Source organism: Anas platyrhynchos, chromosome 3 (assembly GCF_047663525.1).
Source record: "Anas platyrhynchos isolate ZD024472 breed Pekin duck chromosome 3, IASCAAS_PekinDuck_T2T, whole genome shotgun sequence".
NCBI lineage: Eukaryota > Metazoa > Chordata > Aves > Anseriformes > Anatidae > Anas > Anas platyrhynchos.
Window position 1 is genome coordinate 85,411,573 of NC_092589.1, and position 20,373 is coordinate 85,431,945.

Genomic DNA, 20,373 nt, shown 5'->3' on the forward strand with positions numbered 1-20,373 from the left:
ATCTCTAGTTTCTCTTCTGCCATTTGAATGAAGGGAGGTGCCTAGAGCAGGAAGTTGGGGGTTCCTGGTGGAGATGTATGTGGCCCTGCAAAGATCTTCTCTCATTGAACATCTTCCTTAGTGCTTCAAGAGCACTCCTGTGTCCACAGTGGCTATATGACCTTCATTTTCATGGTGATTCCTTTGGTTGTGTCATTCCCTCAGTCCAAGACATCCAAGGAGTTCCTGCAGCACATTCTGATATGGAAAAGTAATTGGACAGAAATCTTTCTATACTTGTAACTGTTCTTAATTCAACTCATGCTTTGAGGAAAAAGTAAAGCCACAGTCTGTTTGTTGGTTGGTTGGTTTAATGTTTTACTCTTGAGTAATTTCTCTTGCTCTCACTTCTGCATTGGTCTTCTCTGTGTGCTTCTCTGCTGCCTTCTCATCCTGATTGTGGCAGCAGAAATGGAGGCAACAGCTTCATGTGCTCTTCAGATTATCAGTAATCCAGCTGCTTCCTGGTGCTTGAGAGCCTCTGATGTGACACCCATGCTCGAAGGTTTGTTAACTAAGTTCAGCAACAGGTGTGGATTCAGAAATATTGGAAACTAAGTTTTCCATTGCCAGTTCTTCACGATACCGGCAGGGATTTATGCATACGGGCTTGTACAAACAGTTACTTGGTCATCTCAGGAAGTGCAGAGAAACAGTTCAAATGAATTCAAACTTTAGCAGATTAACAATTATGATTAAGTCAGGAAAAAAAAAAAAAGTGTACTGAAAGATATTAATTAAAAATGTCATCATCTAAACTAGTAGAGAGTAGAGCTCTTACTCAGTTTGAAGGATTCTCTTTGGGTTGTAGTAGTTAATTCACACTCTTTGCAATCCAGACACTTAGCTTTGGGCTAAAGTACCCACCAGAGAAGCATATACATTTCATCCTCCTCACCCTGTACTTTTTCATTCGGAAAACAATGAAAACACGATATTTCTCTGATTTGTGACAGTGTTGTGAACTATGACTTGACTGATTTTCATAAACGTTGTTTATAAGTAATCCTATAAATGTCAGCCAGTAGAGGAAGTGAAACTAAGAGCTTGGGCCTTCCTTCTGGCCAGCTGTGAACTGCTCTCTTGCCTTTTTTTATAGAACTGTAAAACTGAATCACACATTTTTTTTAGATTTAGCTTTCCAACGTGCTTTTCATTTCTTCCCAGCCCTTTGCCACCAATAATGTCAATTATTTAAGGCTGGATTTTCTTGTCTGCCAAACTCATTCTGTGCCTGTGTGAGCCGAAGTCACAGTCCCCTGTGGGTGAGCACAGAGACATTCATGCTGTGTACCAGATGCTTGGGGAGCAGCATCTGCTGTCTTGCAGCCACCGTGGGTCTTCATATATTTCACATTTCATAAAACTATTCAAAAATCACAGAAATTACAAGAACTTGAAATTAGCAAAATTTCACCCCAAACTGAGCAGCCCCATGGTTGTCTCCAGGGTCTTGGAGGTCGCTCTTGTCACCAGGTGTTGTCTGCCCCCAGGAAGGATATCTGTATTTTGTATGCACGTGGGGAATGCAGCAGCTGCCTTGGGTCAGGCTATTGCTGTCACTTCTCTGAAGACAACTCATTAGGCACAGAGCTTCTTCAGGGATGGACTGGTGGTCACCTCAAAAGTAATATCCTAAGAAGAAAGAAAAAAGGGCTTCAGGTGCTGATGAGGAACTACTAGCAATCTTTCTGGCAAGTGCACACACAGCATGGGAGAGGCTCACCACCTAATTTGAATATTTCTGGAGGGTTTTTGGGCAGTTGTCATATTTGCTGCAGACCACCTAATGCATTACTTTCATTTTAAGTGTTCTGGGTGCACATTACTGAACAATACACATGGAAATACTCTTGTAAACTGTGCTTTTTGACCTATTAAAGGATATTCTTCATAAGCAGTTGTCCAGCAGATATTTTCCAGTGCCAAGAGCTTGTTCGCCAAGCTCTGAAGACATTCACGTGGGAGTATGTAATATCGGGTGACAATCTTTTGTCCTCTCAGAAATGCCTTCCCATAGCAATGGGAACATCCACAAATGACAGGAATGATCAGATTAAATGCTGACCAATACGCCAGACTCCTGAGCTAAAGCTGCTAGGGCAAAGAGCAAAGTTTTCCTTTGACTCTGGCAGGCCTGTGGATGAAGCCAGAGCAGTTACGCCAGTGCTCATAGAGACACGCAAGGAGCACACAAAGCAGATTTGATAGCTGAGCTTGACCGTAGCAATGCTTGCTAGTTCTTTGTTATTGAATGTTTGCACTGCAATAGCAACCAAAAGGCATGACCAGGTTAGGACCCATTGTACCAGGCACTGTGCAAACAGCTGTGTGCGAATCCCTTCCCTTAGAGCTTCTCCATGTGGGGCTTTCAATGCGCTCATTCTTTACGTGTCTTGCTATAAGTCAACTCGTTTGCTTAAGATAAGCTCTTGCTTCTCTATGAAATGGGATCTACCCCACAAAAAGTGTTTCCAGAGTCATTTTTCATGAAGTATTATTGAGTTCTGTTAATTTGTTCACTTGCTAAGAATGTCATGTCAAAATCTCAGCTTGCCTTCATAAATTGCTGAACCCACTTTTTTAAAAGCCATGTACTTGATCTGATACATTTCTGTCACTGGGAACTGAAGCCAGTGCTTTCCCTATAGCTGATGCTGAAACAGGTTTATTTTTTTCCCTTCCATTGAATTGCAATAACTTCAGGAGGCGAAATGAAACAACTGTTGAGTAATGTGCAGAACTATTATATGACTCCAGAGCTACAAGGAACAAACACACTGAAGAAGCTGGGCCCGTACATTGTGCCTCTTGAAGTGAGTGGGTGTCCTGGCAGGGTTTATTGCTTTTTATTTCTATGAAGGTGATACCAAATTTTATTTATTTATTTATTTATTTATTTATTTATTTATTTATTTATTTATTTATTTATTTTAATTAGGCTGTCTACCAGATAAACACATTGGACTCAGGGATTTTCTTAACAAGCAAAAATTAAAAAGATTAAAAAGATTAAAGATGAGCTCCTGAAGGGCTACCTTCACCAGCTGGTCAGTGAATCCCCCAAATACTCACTGTTATGAATCCATAATGCCTCACCCTACACTGGCAGCAGGAAATCATTATCCTGGGACACAAGTCTTACTTAATACATTACCCTTTTAAAATATCAAATTGCAATGTTCAGAAAAATCTTGATATGTTAAGCAGTTTGTAGACAAAGGTCATCAGAAAGCAGGTTTAATGATGGCAAACCAGTGTATATAATGAGGTTGAGGGGAGGGGAGTCTAGTAACAGCCCTTTGTGTAATTCAATAGAATAATTCAAAACTCAGCTGTAGGCCTGGGCCTGCAGCCCTGCCCGTGAGACCCATGGGCTGTGGTTATGGGGTGGTTTATGTTTCTATCTTCGTTCCATATTCTCAGGGTTTAGTGCCTGGCTGTAAAACACCCCTCAGGAACTGGGTGAGTCCACATGTGGTTTAAACCCACATAAGGCAAGGAATTCAGAATTTGGGTTGGAACACCCCGTTCTACCTCCCCACCAGGCTTTCACATCGTGCTGTGCTGCCTATCAGGAAGGCCTCTGGCCTGCGGAGATCTCCTTCATGCAGTCTGCAGCTCTTTGCAGTACAGTTGTTGGTTAATATGAGATACTTCTGTAAGATACAATTCCCTCCCCCCGCCCTAAATAAAGCATAATGCAGTGCATTGGCAAAAGTTTGGCTCACGTCTCTGATGATGTGATAAACATTAGTGGATATTTTCCCTGAGAGCTTGGCAACAAATGTAGGAACTTATTCAAATAAGAACTTTATTTACTTTCTGAAATGCATTCGTATTTCTAAATGAATCCATTTGTTAGGTATAGTTTATTAAATAACGTGCTGAGAAAGACCAGAATGATATATCTTTGTTTTGAAAAATATTTCAAAGGTTGCTCACTTTGATAGTGCAATAGATAAAAACATTCCTATTTAGAAAGGCTGGGTTCATATTCATTTAGTTTGCATCAATAATTTTAGATCCATTTTTTCCTAAATGTAGTAAAAGCAAAAATCAACAAATTAATCAAAAGCCATTAATTTTCTGGGAAGCAACTGCTTTGCTAATCAGAGGCATGGTTTGTCCACCACAGAGAATGTCCTTCTCACAATGGTGTGAGCTTACTTTCTGAAAGAACAATAATAGCTCATAGTTCAAACTCTTTCCTACATAGTATAGAGTTGATGTCACTTCTTTATTCTGCTGACAGATGAGAGTGAAAAGCATGTAGGCTGGGAGAAGCCACCTGTCCCATCCCTTTGGGTCTGAAGGAGGTCTGCAATACAGGGTACAGCTTGCTCTGTTCTATTTTCTTGTGGACACCCACTTACTGTGTGGGCAGAATCCATCTTCTTTGGTGTCAACAGCCCTTCAGAACAGTGGCAAAAAGAACCAGGAGTGAGCATGGCCAGGCAAAGGGAGACCACAGAGTTGGCCCTGACCTGTGAGGTAGCTGTGGTGCACAGGCAATATGCTGCACATGCATCAGGCAAAAGGTGACTTATGAAATCTTTGTTACAACAGAGCTGGATTATGACAACCTTTTGCTTATGAAGGAGAGCTGAATTTCAGTAGAGCTGTAGGAAGAGACTGAGTGTTACTTGGTGGGAATATAGGACATAGGACTTCATACATTGCTTGTGATGACACCTAAAGCAGCCAGTGTTGTTAGATAGGCCTGCTTCGACTCTTCTTATAATGAACATCACAGAAATTTGTGATAGTCTTTGAAACTCCAAAACCAGTACTGAAGGTAAACTAGAGTGGATTCTAAAGAGAAAGTGAAGACTAAGACAGATTAAAATGTTTGCAAACACATCTCCTCTTCACTCACCATGTTCTTGTAGATATACAAGATGCCCCAGGCCTTTACCTCTTCAGTTCAGTAGCTCTGTCCTAGGTTGTGTCAGACATAGTCCCAAGGACATGCTTCCATCTGGTTGTTGTTTTTCCCACTTCTCATCAGTCTCTCAATTTGTGTAGTTCCTGCTCTTTTTCTCCCCCCAAACTCCACTCCTTCTTCATGCCTGGCCTACACTGCATTCTGGCAGCTGCTCTGCTGATCATGATGCTCCTGGGGTGCCCAGGGGGAGCTCCACCTGATTTTGGATACAGGGATCGCTCCTGCTGTGGCACCCAGCTGGAGCCTTCAAAAGCATCTGAATGTCCCCTAACATGCTTGGAAACAGTGACCAAAGGAAGCTGAGGTGGCCTGCCATGCTGCACAGCTGAGGGTCATGGACACTCCTGGGACACCCCAGTTATTACTGGCCCCTGCCAGGAGTGTGGATGGTAGAAGTGAATAAGTCTAGTGAGTAAGTGAGCTCAGCCAGAAAGGCATTTTTTTGGTTTTGGGACAAAACCTGAGAAAGTGGGTGGGGAAAGGAAATGGCATAGCTCAACACACATGAAAATGAAGAGAGGGGGGGTTCAGTGTTGGGGAAAAATTGGTACTAAAACTGAGGATTTAATGAAAATTGTACAGCTCATTGTGTTTAAGTTTCATCTGAGATTTTATTCTATCTGCAACAGAACAAATTATTTTAAATGTACTTCAACTTTTTTAAAATACAAGGTCAATGTAGAAATAAAAAATATGCTTTCCATGATAATAGTCCTATTGAGTATTTTGACATTTCATCATCTAAATATTTATCTGGAGCTGTGTGGTAAATTTGTTTTGAAATAACAATTTTTTCTGGTCTGCCTGAGCACATGCATGTGTGTGCCTGTGTGAATGTGTGTGCGCGCATGTGGTTGTGTGCATATAAAGACTGGATAATGCATTTTAAGTTTTTATTCACTGTTTTTAATTTTGTGATTCAAAAGGCAGCTTAGTTAAGGCCTATTCACTGGCAGTTCAGTGGCTTCTGTACAAAACCAAGTCGTTTGCACTGTTTGTCTCATGCTCGAAGGAAGGAAATGTGCCAATGAAGCTGTCTGGAGGATCTTCCCCAGCTCATCACAAAACACTGCAGAGCTAGCATCTTTTCTGGCCAACCATCTACATCTCCAAGGGAGAGAGTCCCCGAAGGGCTATAAGCGAAAACTCTTGGGAAGTTTCTTCACTGTTCTGTTGCTTTCCATTCACCTTGAAACACATAAAATACAATTCAGCTCGTATGTCTTGGGCAAAGCAAGAGTAAGTTTATGTTCCTCATTAATCTCCAATGGCCCAAACTTCCTCCCTATTTACTCCTCATATATTAATCTTATTTATTTCCTCCTTAATCTCCAGTGGCTTTCCCTTTTGCAGTAGGATGTCTGCATGAAAAATACTTTTTTCCTTGTGAACTAGGTCCAAGCTTTTTGGCACTGAAACTTAATTTTGTGTGTCAAATTGATTTTTTTTTTTCCAGTCCACCTTTCATTCATAAACCGTTTATTATCTATTTATAAGAAAAAAAATCCCCAAATACGAAAACCATATCTCCAGTAAATAATCTGGCACTGCTGCCATAAGAGAAAGTTGATCTGCAGAGCCATTACTACATATTCAGATATTTTTTTCTCTGACATTTATTAACTTTTCATGAAAGGCATGGGGATTTCTTTCCCCAGTGGACAGTTCTCAGCTTTCTTTTCAGACCTCTGATTTTTGGCAATAACCCGCAAAATGATGTCTGCAGTTAGAACCCTGCTGTCACAAAGACTATGTAGAGATTTTTAGCTTCCCAGTGAGAACCCGTTATGCCTGAAAGCCCTCCATTCATTGGTGAACACTCTACAGTGCTGCTCAGCTGCCTTCCTCCAGGTTCACCTTCTCTTTCTTCTCCCTGGGCTCCTTGCTTCCTTCATAATGTGTATTAAGAAAACTGTGTTGCCAGGAAAGTATATAAAGCTTTGGACCCTTCCCATGCAAAGCTGCTGGCTGTGCAAACCCCCTCAAAACCAGACCTTCTCCTTGCGCTGTTGTGAGCACCTGGTGCGGCACCCAGGCAGCTCAGCTCCTCCTTGGACAGGGCCCCAGCCCCTTGCTGTAAGTACCCAAATCTGCTGGAGCATGTTGGGATGGGAAGGAGGTGAAATGGTGAAAGGTTTTTCAAGCTGTTTCTGGGGATGGGGGATGCATGTCAGTGCTTTTGAATCTGTCCGTCTGTGTAATCCCCTTATCACAGAAAATGGTGGGAAGAGCCCGCAAGTGTACTCTGCGTCATCTCCTTGCCCAAAGGCAGGATCAGCTGTCCATAAAATGTTCCTTATTGTGCACTTGCAGCCAGAGCAAACAAATATCTAGCATAGTTTCTTGTAGCAAGCCCTTCGAGTGGGGTGGGAGAAAGTCAGTTCGTGTTAGCTCCTCCACCCCCAGAGCCCTCTGCCCTGCCTGTCTGGTCGGGCAGCTGCGAAGCAAATGTCCCACACCTCCTTGCCTGGGCCAGGCGAGAGGAGACCCATTGCATTCCAAAGCTGACAGATGATTAGCCTTTCATATCCCAGACTAATTGGAAATGATGTGTACTGAAGATGGGTGCAGGCAAGGGATCAGCATATTTTGTCAGGAGCTGGCCAGGAGGGGAAGAGTGGAAAGATTTCTGTTTAAAAACTTTGTGCGGCAGATGCAGAGAGAAAGTATCTGTTGAGTGAAGACTTCTTCAAGCCAGCAGATCTGTTTGCCCCATGAAATTTCAGTGCTTCTGAGTCTTTCAGATGGCTAGACTCTGAAACTGAATGAGTGTCTTTTTAAGTAGAGGCATTTTGCTTAATGCGCTGAGCAAAAAAATCATAGAAGTGACATCAAATTTTATTGCCACGTTTCTGTTTCTTGGTGTCTCCTCTATCTCATGACTCTTGGTGTGTAGCTAACTGCTGGGCTTCACTGCACACATCAATGTGTGGCTGCAAGGAGGCAGCTGGAGGGAGGCTTCACATGTGTGCAGACTTGCAGCACTTACTGCCTCCAGCTCATTCTAGCCGAACATCAGGGGAAGATATGATGCAAAATACAGCAGCACAGGATGGAGCAACGGAGGCTGGGTCTAGGAAGGCTGCAGAGAAGAGGCTTGGAGTTGTTGTTTTTCTTCCCTGAAATAATTTTTAGCCTCTTCTCATCATCCTTATGCTCCCCAGCACAACTCACCAAACCTTTGTCCTCCAGCCCTGTTCTTCTAATAGCATCTCCTGATCATCTTGGTGTGCCTGGCAGATAAGTGTTCAACTCCCATTTATTTTTGGTGGCTACAACTGTCCCAAAGAGAAGTTGCTAAGACTGATTTTCTGCAATCTTGCACTGCTACTTTGTGTTTCAGGGTCTCTGTTGCTGAAAAAGACCGTGAAGAATGAAATGATAAGGAGCCTGTGAAAAATAAGCTCGGGGTACTATCTTGAGGAGCAGTTGCAGTTTATGTGGTGCTGCAAAGACTCACCTGGGACCATGCATCTCACATTGCATTTGAACTCCTAGCAATTATAGTAGAGCCTGGTCACTCAATGGATATTGTTTGCCTCCTCCTTAGATGCTGGAGCAGAGTTTTATGCCCAGTATTTATTGGAGCAGTAGTTCATTTCTCCTGACATGCACAACATGCCTCTCATCTGCCATTCCCTTACAGCTTTTGACTCCTTGACTCCAACAACTAATAACCAACTGCCTATTAAAAAATAAATAAATAAAAGATGAAGGATGCAGAGTCCTGTGACATGACAGAACAGGGTAAACAGAAATGATTGAAAGGATGACAAAAAGGATGGAAACTGTTGCAAGGCCATCTCACTCCCATGAAAGGACTTTGCAAGATCTGAGAACTTTCTTCATATGACAGTAGTGGGAATAGAAGACAAGTATAATACCCAGGATTTTATTAATATGAATCTGATTTTGAAAACCAGTCTTGACTGTGTAGCATCCATAGTCTCGTCTCTTTTCCATCAGGCTTGATGGAGACTGTCTTCTAGTGTCTACTTTCCATCACTCAAATTAACGAATGGCAGTTCATATTTTATCTGAACTGATCATGTTCCCAGTCCCTTTCATCCTGTTAGCCGCTGGTGTCACATTAACATTTTGCCTCTTCAGAATTCCTGAGATTTGTTCTCATCTCTGGGCTTGGGCTGTAAACAGTTCAGGTTATACATAAATACTCATTGTAATGAACAGAAGTTCTCTTGAGCAATGCAAATGCAAAATTCAATAGGTTATGAGATACCAAAAACCCTCAAAACCCTTTGGAAACTGTGGGAGGTTGGCCATTAGTCTGGATTTTTTACCAGTACAGGATGGTTTAAACCCCCTATTCATTTTCAAACTGGTTACTTAGTCCAATCTATTAACACTTTGCTGTTCTTTGTGTCAGACAGTCTGAGTGCCAGACTTTGTCACATCTGGAATTGCACAAGTTCTCCAGCAAACTACTTTCTTCACAGTTAAAACTGTGCTGAAAACTTATTCTAGCCAGCTGCGTATACCGGAGAGCATGATACAATCCTGGGTTTGTACTGGAATCCCAGTAAGCTGATAATGCCAGTTGGTCATGTCACATCTAACAGAGTGAAAAACAAACTAAGCATCACTAAGGGCTGTAAGTATAAACAGTAAAATATCTGAAAGATAAAAAACACAAAACTGAAAGTGGTTTTGAGGCCAATATTTGATTCTATAAATTGAATCATACATGGCTGTAGAATTGCCTAGAAATGACAAGTAACAATAGCATGCTGATGAGGAATTAGAATATTGCTAAAAGCAATCTGTTTTCTGGGAAGCGGGGAGAAATTAATAGTGAGAAAAGCAGATCTGTAGAATCAAACCCAATGATTTGCCATTGGTTTCAGTGGGACCTCAATTTGTTTCTTATTTTGTAATAGGAGCAATTAAAACCAGTTGTGACCAAAGCGCAGTGCCCTCAGCTTCCTCTGCTTCCTCTCCATCAGTGTTTGGCCTCCAGCATTCCAGGGCACGATTATTTGCAGACTCTTAGTAGTTTCAGCCTCTCCAAAATGCCCAGAGTTTCTATTATGAGACCAAAAAAAAGTTTTGCAAGCAGCCGTGCATTCCTGATCTCACTGAGTTTCATGCACAAATGTTTGTTTGGTTGCCACAATAGTTTTGTGTTGTTCTAGCCCCAGAGTAATATGCATTTAATTTCGCCGCTGTTGCTAACGGGGAGTTGGCAGAATCCACAGGATCCAAATATGTGCCCCAAAATGTGTTGAAGTCGATTGGCTTCGACTGTAGGTTAATAAGTTGGATTGCTAGTTGGACTCCAGCTCTTAGTTGCAGTACTCATGCCATATAGAGCACGTACTCCCTTACGTGAGATCAGAATATCTGGCATTTCTTCTGAGATTGTTGGGAAATAAAATCAAAGCAGTATGTGAATCTGTGGACTTTCCTCTTGCTACTCATTGGGTGAGAGACTGCCTGTCACCTGGCTCATGGATCAATGTAAGAAGGTTTGGATTTGGCTTGCCATCTCAAAATCTAGATCTTTATCTAGGGTTTATCTAAATAGCTGAATCATAGCTATGTCCAAAAGATTCTGTGTTATCTTATTTTCTTTCCTTATGATCTCACTACACTTACAGTCCTGCTAGGAATAAAAGAAGAAATGTAGAGGGAAAAAAAGAAAAAAAAAAGAAAGAAAAAAAAAAAAAAAGAGAGAGAGAAAGCCGAGAAAGCCAACTTTATACGTTTCCCTAGGATATTCTCTTTGAGCAGAAGCATTTTTAGGCCAGATTTTCCAGTTATGTGCTCCACTTGGGTACCTAAAGTTCCACATTTTGAGAAGCTGAAATGAAAAGCTGAAGACTGCTCGTATAGACATTATTTTACCCGTTAAGTCACTGTTTTTTCCACATTAATAACAGGGTAAAGATATCGGGCTTCAATTCAGATTATGACAGTATCTAATGTCTTTTCCACATACAATTTCAAACTAGGAGAAGACTTCCTCTCTCGTTTTCATGGGAATTTTGTGAATTCCAGTATGTATATTTTTCCAGCTGTAGTATTTTATTTGCAATTGGAAATTGCCAATTGAAGTATCACCTTTCATATGGAAAAGATGGTAATACCGAATCTTAGAAATATTATCTTATTTTAAGTACTCAGGTTAGACAGTCTCTATGCACAAAGTAGCATCCTGTAATGATCTGACATCATTCTCTTTAGGTGTCAACAGCTGGATCTGGGCTTGTTTACTCATATAGAAATCTGCTGCTGCAAAGCTGATTGGAAGGGGGAAGCAGGTTGCATCTTTAGTTTAAGGTCATTTGAGGTAAGCCTTCCTTTTGTAAATCTGTCTTCTGACGGAAAATACTTTTGCTGAAGCAGCTACCTGTTTTGTTTCCTTGGGAGGGACTGAATAAAAGCAGCAACTGCTACATTCACAGGGCTGACTTATCCATGGGTCCAAAACTGCAGATGGAGGTGCAGTGAAGAAGTGGAGATCATGGGCTATATGTTTCACTATAGACTATATATACCTACATGCACTAAATTTCCTGTTACAGAAGAAGCTCGTTGCAAACTCACAATAAGTAACCATGCAAAAATAAGTACATTCATTTTGTGTTAGGCATCTTCCTGCTTGAATGACTCTAAAAACACAAGATTCATGACATTTGGTCTCTCCTGTGCTCCCTTCATGGGGATTACTTCTACAGTTCCTCTTGTCCCACAGCAGTAATCCAGACATGCCGTCTGTCCTTGACTAGAACCCCTCACTGGGCTGACAAAGAAGGGGGGGATATTTCCTTCTGCTTGCCAGTATGCTCAGCTGTTCCACAGCTTTGTCATCCATCTGGTTTCAGAGCACTGTAGGTTGGTCATGGTGGGGCAGCCCATCATGAGCATTGCCCCCATAAACAGGAGCCTCCTGCCCAAAGCAGTCCAAAAGCTGCTTGATGATGCTGAAATGGGAGTGGATGCACTGCAGTCATGGGACCTACACCTTCACCAAACTGGTGGACACCAATAAAACCACAGGTGATCTACATTTAGTGAAGGTGCAGAAGAGCTGCTTGAGAAGAAATGCTGCGTTGATAAATGATGGGTTTAAGCATTGTCATGAGCCCAATAAGGACTACAAAGGTAACAGGCACAGTGAAGAGGAAGGCCAGGCTTGGTTTAACCAGGAAAATCAGTCTGGGGGTTTGGTAGACAACTCAGGAGGAGCGCGGTTTCCTCTGGGTCAGAGCTGGGCTATCTGGTTGCACTCAACATAACAGCTGCTCTCAGATGTGCATTGCCTTCCTCTGAGAGGCAATAACTTTAAGAAGCTGAGAGCCTTGAAGATAGGGTGTCTTCCTGACACTAAAACACGTTTCCAACAAAGGACGCATTGACAAGCTCTACTGCCAATGGTAGGAAAAATAATGTCAGATTTCCTATTTTATGGCTGTTTCAGCATACAAACACTTTCCATCTATGACTTCTCCAGATGGCAAATATTTTTTGCTCATTCAGTGCAGCATGTATGTGCAGCATGTACATATGCATCAGCTTTTGTTCTCATTGGCCACATCTTTAACAGTTCAAGTTTCAGATTTGCTAAGCATGCACAGCACAGACACTCAAAATGCTCTTGTGTTTATTCCTGAAGGTTTGCTACTGTAGACACAAAAAGAGCAAAGAAAGAGCTCCTCAAAGAATTTTGTCACCACCATCTCTAGCTGCTACACACATCAACTTCAGTAAGTAATCATAAACATCATTTTTTTACACTGATTGCACCCCCAAAAAAAAAACAACCAACCAACCAACCAAACAAACAAACAAAAAAAAAAAAGAAGAGGGAGGTTGTGGTAAATCTTTGATGATTCTACATCACTTTTCTTCCCTCTCAGTTTGATTACTAATGAGCCATTTACAATGCAAGTTATAATTCCACCAGTTGCCCTCTGTAAGGATAATCAACTCACATTTTTTTCCCTTCCTTTTGCCCACATATGAAAAATATCCAAATGGGTCCTTGGCTTTGCCATAAAGCTGGGCAGTAATGTTTTGTTTATTAATCTTTGTGCTGTTTCTGGCCTCTTTTAAAATATTTTGGAATTTTACATGATCAGCAACTTGGACAAGACCTAATGGACTCCGAAAGGATTATATTAAATGCTAAGAATAAGATAATGCCTCACATAAACAAACAAAGAAGACACTTTTTAGAGACCTTTTTATATGATATAAAGCATCTTTGACTATTTTGGAATGAAAAGCAATCCCTAAATATAAGACATTAAAAACAGATAATCTAAAACTCCAAAATAAACTCACTCCTCCTATTGGAAACAATATCTGTCTTTACTCAAACTAGACAATTTCGTAAGTCGTCTTCATTTTTTTGAAAAAAGACATCCTAGAATGGCTGGCAAATCCGGTGATGGGATGGAAAGAATTTCTGGATGTTCAGCCAGTCTGATCCATGTTTTGACATTTTATGCAAGAGAATAAAATTTGTTTTTCCCCCCGTTACTCCAGGCTGCTATTACCCATCATTTCACGCAGATCTGGTTACACATGCACAGAAAAGTCATCAATGTATTGGAAGAAGGCAAAGAGAGAAATTGTTCCTGTTTATGCAGAACTTCTGGAAATACAGTGCAGGTGATTCTCTGTTTCATAACACCATTTGCCATGGATCCAAGTCAGCAGTCTAGATCTCTGTGGCAAAGCCCTCGCTAATGGCTGTGGGTATTAGCCTGAAAGTCCAAATAGCAGCAGTCCTATGAAACTCAACCCTAGAAGATCAGTAAAGTGCAACCCCCACAATAGCCCTGTCAGGTAATGACAGACATGTTGAACAGTGTAACTGAAAAATAAATTAAAAGAATGGCACATTTAATGCTAATTCTTTAAGTGAGCTCATAAGTTGTATATTGGGTGTGAGACTTAGGGTATGAAAAGTGTTTTCTTTAAGCAGTACTTCATTGTGTTCTCATCTGTAAAAATACTTATTATTATTATTACTGTTGTTGTTATTATTATTATTATTAAGTAGCTTTCATACCAGTATAACCCATGATTCAATACACCTGAAATTCCTGGCAATGTCATGGTTAGTGACTCTCCTTCTGATACCTCTTTGCTAACTTCTGACTTAGCTTGCTGTAAAACCTATTAACTGACTTCAGTGAGATGCAAAAAAAGCTCATCATGAGCTTAACCAACTGCATGGTGTTTTAGGGTAAAACAACAATGATGACTACAACAAAAAAACCTTTATTGACTTGCTTCTCCCCACAATCTTCTGAGGTGAAATTGTGTGAGTTGGAAGCATATGATCCTGTCAAACTCAAGACCTTAGCTTTTCTTCATAACCTGGGGGTACATCTAGCCCACAAAGAGAAACCTGGTCCTCTTGGCAGACAAAGGGGATATGGAGAAACAAGGTGGAAAGCAGCAGATCTTCCTTGCTGCTGAACAGCTGTGGCTGAAGGAAATTCTGTGACGCTGAGAGCAATAGCAAAGTCAAAACCTCAGGAGAACCATGCCTTGTCTCTGTCTGCATTGCCTGTCCCAGGAAGGCAGTGAATGGGGACAAACATTTGTACATTCATTCCCCACTGAAGGGTGTCTAGCATTTGTACTCTGAGCCTGCAGTTCCCTCCTCCACAAGATTAAAAAGCTGCTGACTCTCCACTTCTGATTTATTTTATTTTTTCCTGTTTAGATTCTTAAAAGCAGTAGTTGAAAGGCTTTTTTCCAGGTCATATTGTTTGGATTATATTTTAGGAAAAAATAATGCCAGGGTGATCTCCAGTACCAAGTCTCCAGTAAAACCCCATCTGAATCTTACCTTTCTCCCTGTAGAACTAAGAGGACCTCTTACCTGTGTAGCATAGAATAAAGTCATAGAATAACAGAATGGCTTGGATTGGAAAGGACCTTACAGACTATGCAGTTCCAAATCCTCCTGCCATGGGCAGGGACACCTCCCACCAGACCAGGCTGCCCAAAGCCCTATGCAATCTGGCCTTGAACACCTCCAGGGATGGGGCATCCACAGCTTCTCTGGGCAACCTGTGCCAGTGCCTCACCACCCTCACTATTCTTCATAGTCTAACCACACTATCAGACACCCAGACTTCAGCTAGGCCCTCATGCTAAAGGAGAAAGATTTCTAATTAATCAAAATGGCTTTTCATGTGTATTAGTCCTTCTTGGATCAAAATTTTAAAAATTGCCTTCACAAAGCTTTTATCCTTTCACAAACAACTTAAAATTAATTTAATTTAAATCTGGATATCAATTTTTTGAAACAAGAATTTGGTTCTTCCCATGGTTTAAAAGCCCCTGGCTGGGTCTAAACATTTTAGAGTGACGGAGGAAGAAAGGCACTTGGATGTCTTTGATAGCATGTGTTCATTTACAGAGGTTTTGCCGTCTGTTAATGAAAGGGACATGTGCCAATTTAGATAAATGAGGCAGTTCAGATAGGCCATGGTTAAGGTAGCCATGCATTACATCCAAATTTACAACTCAACTGAGTTAGTATCTTGACCTTTTATAGAATTACCATGTGATTTTTGAAGATATGGTTCTGATTAATTATAAAGCATATTTTCAAGCAATATTGGCTCACTGTTTTTCTAAGTCCTGTTTTCTTGAAAAGAATGTCTAAAGTTGACTTAAGTAGACCAAAAAAAAAAAAAATAAAATTAATAAAGCCTGTCTTTATTAGCATTCAGTATTTCCTGTGTTCCCTGTGCAACTCAATGCACTTTCGTCATCCCTGATAACTAGAGTATTAAAAATAGCTAGAAATAGAAACTTCCTGCAAGGTGGGTTAAGACTCAGGTGACACGACTTGTGGGGAGAAGAGGTTTTCCCAGACATGTCTTATGTGTGCAAATGACAGTATTCTGACACGTCCCAGTGGGCTGTGGCGGGAATACAAAGACAGAGCTAACTTACAGCTCATTTGGACATCATCAGCGCAAGTGCTGTGCATTTGAGATACCCGGGATATGCAGGACTTAAAGTTAACTGCTGTGGTTTGTGCAGATTAAAGGAAACATCTATGATACTTGAGACTCAAGTCCACAGTCATCTATCTGCAAGAGATGACTAGGTTACACACAAGACATGCGTGAGAGAATCCAAGGAAGCAGTTGTCTGATATAGAGAGTTGCCTGTGTCAAATACCAGCAGAGTAGCTAAAGCATATTTATTTTATTTTATTTATTTATTTATTCATTTATTTATTTTTCTCACAGATAGGCTTTGGAGTTGAACATTTGTCACCACCTATCTTGTGAAATGAAGCTCCGCTCGGCAAATCTCTTTGACCAAAGCCATTTCAGTGATAAGCAAACAATTTTCTAATAGCCTCTTGTCCACTGTTGCTTCTTAGATTATGTACGTTAGTATAGCCAAACTACTTTTGCAGTCTTTCCTGATGCCTTCTACTTCATGCAGTCTTTTCGAGGGATCCCAGAGCCAGTTTGCCACTGGTTTGGAAACGAGAGCAGAAATGTAGAAATGCAGTCTCCCTTCCAAATATGCTGCCTTCCCACTGGGTTACATTGTAGCTTCATGCTTCATTTATAGTCCTACATGCATGTGTTGTACATGTCCAGGAGAACAGGATTATGAACAAATTACATATGTTACTTGTTTTGCAGAAGAACTTGTCTTGCCAGCTGTGAGCCTGCAGCGAGGACTCCCTGTGTGACTTTGATGGGGAGCACATATGCCAGTGAGGCAGCCTGGGTTTCAGAGAGAAAGCCATGATGGCAATGCTGAACAACACGTTGCCAACACCTTGCCTTTACCTGCAGCATATCATGGTAATTCTCAGTGCCACTGCAATGAAATGGGTCCTGGAAAATAAAAATAATAAAACAACAAACCCCTCAAGCATTAGCAGGCACTGTGCTATGCTACCCTCTGGCATTTTCCTTTATCTCCTTGAAGTCTGAATCTTCCAATTAGCTGTAGCATACCTGCTACAAGATTTAAGCTGTAATAGTAGCCCTGGGCTTCCTGACTGGTGTGACTCCAAAAACATACACTGACCAGAGCCACCAAATAATGATGAGGAGGATGTGACGTGTCAGTGGCACAACTTTTTGCAGACACCTACATAAGAGCCCTAGATAGCTACACAGAGCAGTTTTCTAGACTGTTTCCCCCCGAAAGAAGTGTGAGAAGAGGACATAGGACTTCTGCTTCTCTGTGTGGGAGCAGACAGGAAGGGCTGGATCAACAGAGGTAATTACAAGGAATGACAGTAAGTGTGTGATTTTGTCTGACAAAGGGATGAATTTGATTTCCTTTCTTGTTTATACACACTTGCAGGTTACTGTTTTGGCTGCAGCCATGCTTTTTTGTTCCTTCCTTTCATTCGTTTGTTTCATAATCGCTTCTTTGCTGATTTGGTGCTGTGTAACTAACTACAGCTCTGAGTTTGTTTTTTAGCAGTTAATGGTTTGGGGCTGATTTTGAAAGGACACCTACAAGTTTGAACATATCTGATGGCATTTGAAAACCTCCTGAAGACTTGAGAGTCTTCAGTCACCCAAATCCTAGGGGAAATTTGGCCCTTTTATGACAAAAGATATGCTAAGTAATAAAAAGTGGCATGCTAGTCTTGATTAAATCATAAGATAAATTACATCCTCTGGAAAAAATAGGAACTTTAATTTTTCACTGTTGACCTCTGTTCTTGATTAAAGTCTGTAATGTCAGCCTTCAGGCAAGGCTACCCTAATTACTCAGTTCAGTGGTAACGCAGTGGACTATTTAACAGTAATCTGCCATCTCTCATGCTAATATTTATCTGGTTTAGGGCAAAAAGCAAAGAGAAGGAGAATTTTTGACTGATTCCCTGTGAATGTAGAGCTGTTGAAGCTGGCATAGGTGTCACAATGACAAGGGATTTAGTCTGCCTTTTATTGAAATAAAGTGAACAATAATCAAACTGCACTTTGGGGAAAATATTCTGAACTTGCGCAGGAATTAGGAGAGCGTATTATAATGGCAAGCGTATTCCCACCACAACTCTAGTGGCTGAAGGTAGAAATCCTCAGAGGTTTTTGCCTCTCTGTGCAGCCTGACTGTGCCCTGAAGCTAGGCAACCTTTGGGTAGCTGAAGTGAAATGTGATAGTTACAGGCCTCTGATTTCTGAAGGTTTATCCTGAGACTGTGTAAACCCTAAATAAGTAATATTTGCTTACTTGAGCAACAATTCGTGTTGCTCGGTATCTTTATATATATATATATATATATATATATATATATATATTATTTTTATTTTCTTTTATTTTCTTTCTTTCTTTTGGAGTGAAGTTTGACTTTTTTATTTGCTAGCACCAAACACTAATACATTGCCCTATCATTTCAGACTGAATTTAAGTACCCAGCTCTTTTGCATCAACACACCTCCACCCAGCTACTTGGCTGCTACCATAACCACCTCCAGCATTACTTCAGCAGCAATAATGACACTTGAGAATGTGTATTAATGTTCTGTTTAATAGAGATGATTTCCTGAACTGTGACACAAAAAAGAGGAGGTTGTAATGGGTGCACAGTGCATTTGATCCTGGCAGGCAATTATTGGAAGAATGGTACAGATCAGGAGTCAGACTGCCAGATTAGCTGTGTGGGTATGTTATCCTTCTTCCTTCTGCATCTCTTGAATCAGCCCTTGTCAGACTCTTCTGAGAGTGTGAAGGGGTATTTATGCCTGTGGAGACAAGCTGGCTCCATCTGCTTGGGCTCTGGGAGAAGGCACGGGGGAGCCATGCAGGGCGAGGTGGGTGTGTGGCCCTGCACGCCTGTCTGCAGTGCATGTGTGCCATTTACTGTGTGGATCTGTAACTAGTATAGGCATTTTAAAAGTTCCCATCTCTTTTTCCAAATGCTCGACTGTGAAAGCACAGTACAAGGACAAGTAAAACAGAAGTCTTCACATATACCTCCTATAGAATTAAAATCAGCTAAACAGTATCTCATTTGTGAGGAATAAATAGCAGCCTGTGTCCTGTGTTTGCTATGCCTGTAAACAAAATTTGCCTTGAAAGTGAGTAGATACAAGATATTACAGCTCAAACAAGGCTGCCACATCATATTTTAGGTTGTAGGGGCTCCAGCTCTGGTGGCACTAACCAGTGCAGAGATGGTGTCTCAGCAGAAGAAGTAAGCAGAGTCCAAGCCATCCAGTGTGTAGAGAACAAAACTTCAACTCATGTTTTCTCTGGTCATCAAACAGTCAGGGCAGATGCTAAATGCCAGTATCACCAGTGACTAGCACTGCAAACTGAACTGGGCTGTCACCTACCAACCACAGGCAGGCTTGTAGAGCAATGGTCCAGCGGCAAGCAGGTACTGCAGGCTATGAGTGAAGATAGAATAGCACTTTGATAGACTCCGATCCAGTGTTTGGATAGAAGCGAATCTCAGCAGGTAAGGGAGTAAAGGGAGAGGCTTTAAAAGTTATCTGTGGAGCACAAACAGTACAGCAGGGAAAATGTCAGAGGAGGGAATACTGCAATAAAAGAGACAAATATGTATGTCTGTTGGTATGTCAACTACGAAAGATATCACTGATCTTTTAGGTATAGTAAATAGAGGTTTATTACAGTGGAAGGATTGTATGAGATTGAAAAGACAGGACTGAACAGAACTGATTTTCATTATTTGTTCCATTGACCTCAACTCAGATGCAGGCATAGTCCACTAGCTTTTGTCAAATGATTAAGTAGCTCAAATTAGGAGAATGTAGGTCTATGCCATGATGTCTCACAACATCATGAAAAGTCCCCACCTTCTGCAGAGCACAGCTGGCCTCTCTGAGCCCAGAGCGGAGCACTGTCTGAAAGGGATGACTGCCCAAGGGCATGACAGGGCCTGTGCCACAGAGGAAGAAGCTGGCCCAGAGAGCCCTCGCAGAGTGTGCTGGGGCTGGCACTGGTCCCACTCCAGCAGACAGCAGTGGGAATGAAAGCTGGAGCGCGGGATCCTGAGAACGCAGCCCATGAGCCCAGCCCCGGGGACTGAGAGCAGACCCACCACAGCCAAACCCAACAGACCCTGGGACTGCACATTGTCTTGACAACAGATGGATATGAATGTTTGCCCTCAGTCTGAAGTCTGGTCACGGTCCTTGTCAAATCCCCAAAAATGTTTCCTTCTGCCAGCATGCATTACTACTGTTTTATCTGGATCGAACCAAGAGTATCAGACTTTCATCCAGACACTGGGGGCCACTCTGGAGTTACACTGGAATTACACCAATGTTACTGAGATCAGAGTCTGGCAGTGGGTGAACAAACCCAGAAATAGCAGCATATCATGAAAATGAGACAAAGGCGTTTGTCATGACTGGTGATGTGACAGTTAAAATAAG

General features: G+C 41.5%; 2 long non-coding RNA genes across 3 annotated transcripts in view; both read left to right on the top strand.

Annotated features, from left to right (window-relative positions):
• The first annotated feature begins 6,946 nt into the window (after positions 1-6,946).
• Positions 6,947-12,715, top strand: LOC140002028 (uncharacterized). The gene is made up of 3 exons (XR_011807882.1): positions 6,947-7,063; positions 11,192-11,297; positions 12,624-12,715. It is a non-coding gene; the product is annotated as an uncharacterized lncRNA (long non-coding RNA).
• Positions 12,716-17,096: 4,381 nt separating this feature from the next.
• LOC140002023 (uncharacterized) overlaps positions 17,097-20,373 on the top strand; it is a 39,707-nt gene continuing 36,430 nt past the window's right edge. For both annotated transcript variants that reach the window (XR_011807878.1, XR_011807877.1), the window contains exon 1: positions 17,097-17,233. This is a non-coding gene — a long non-coding RNA (uncharacterized lncRNA). The remainder of the gene's footprint in view (positions 17,234-20,373) is intronic.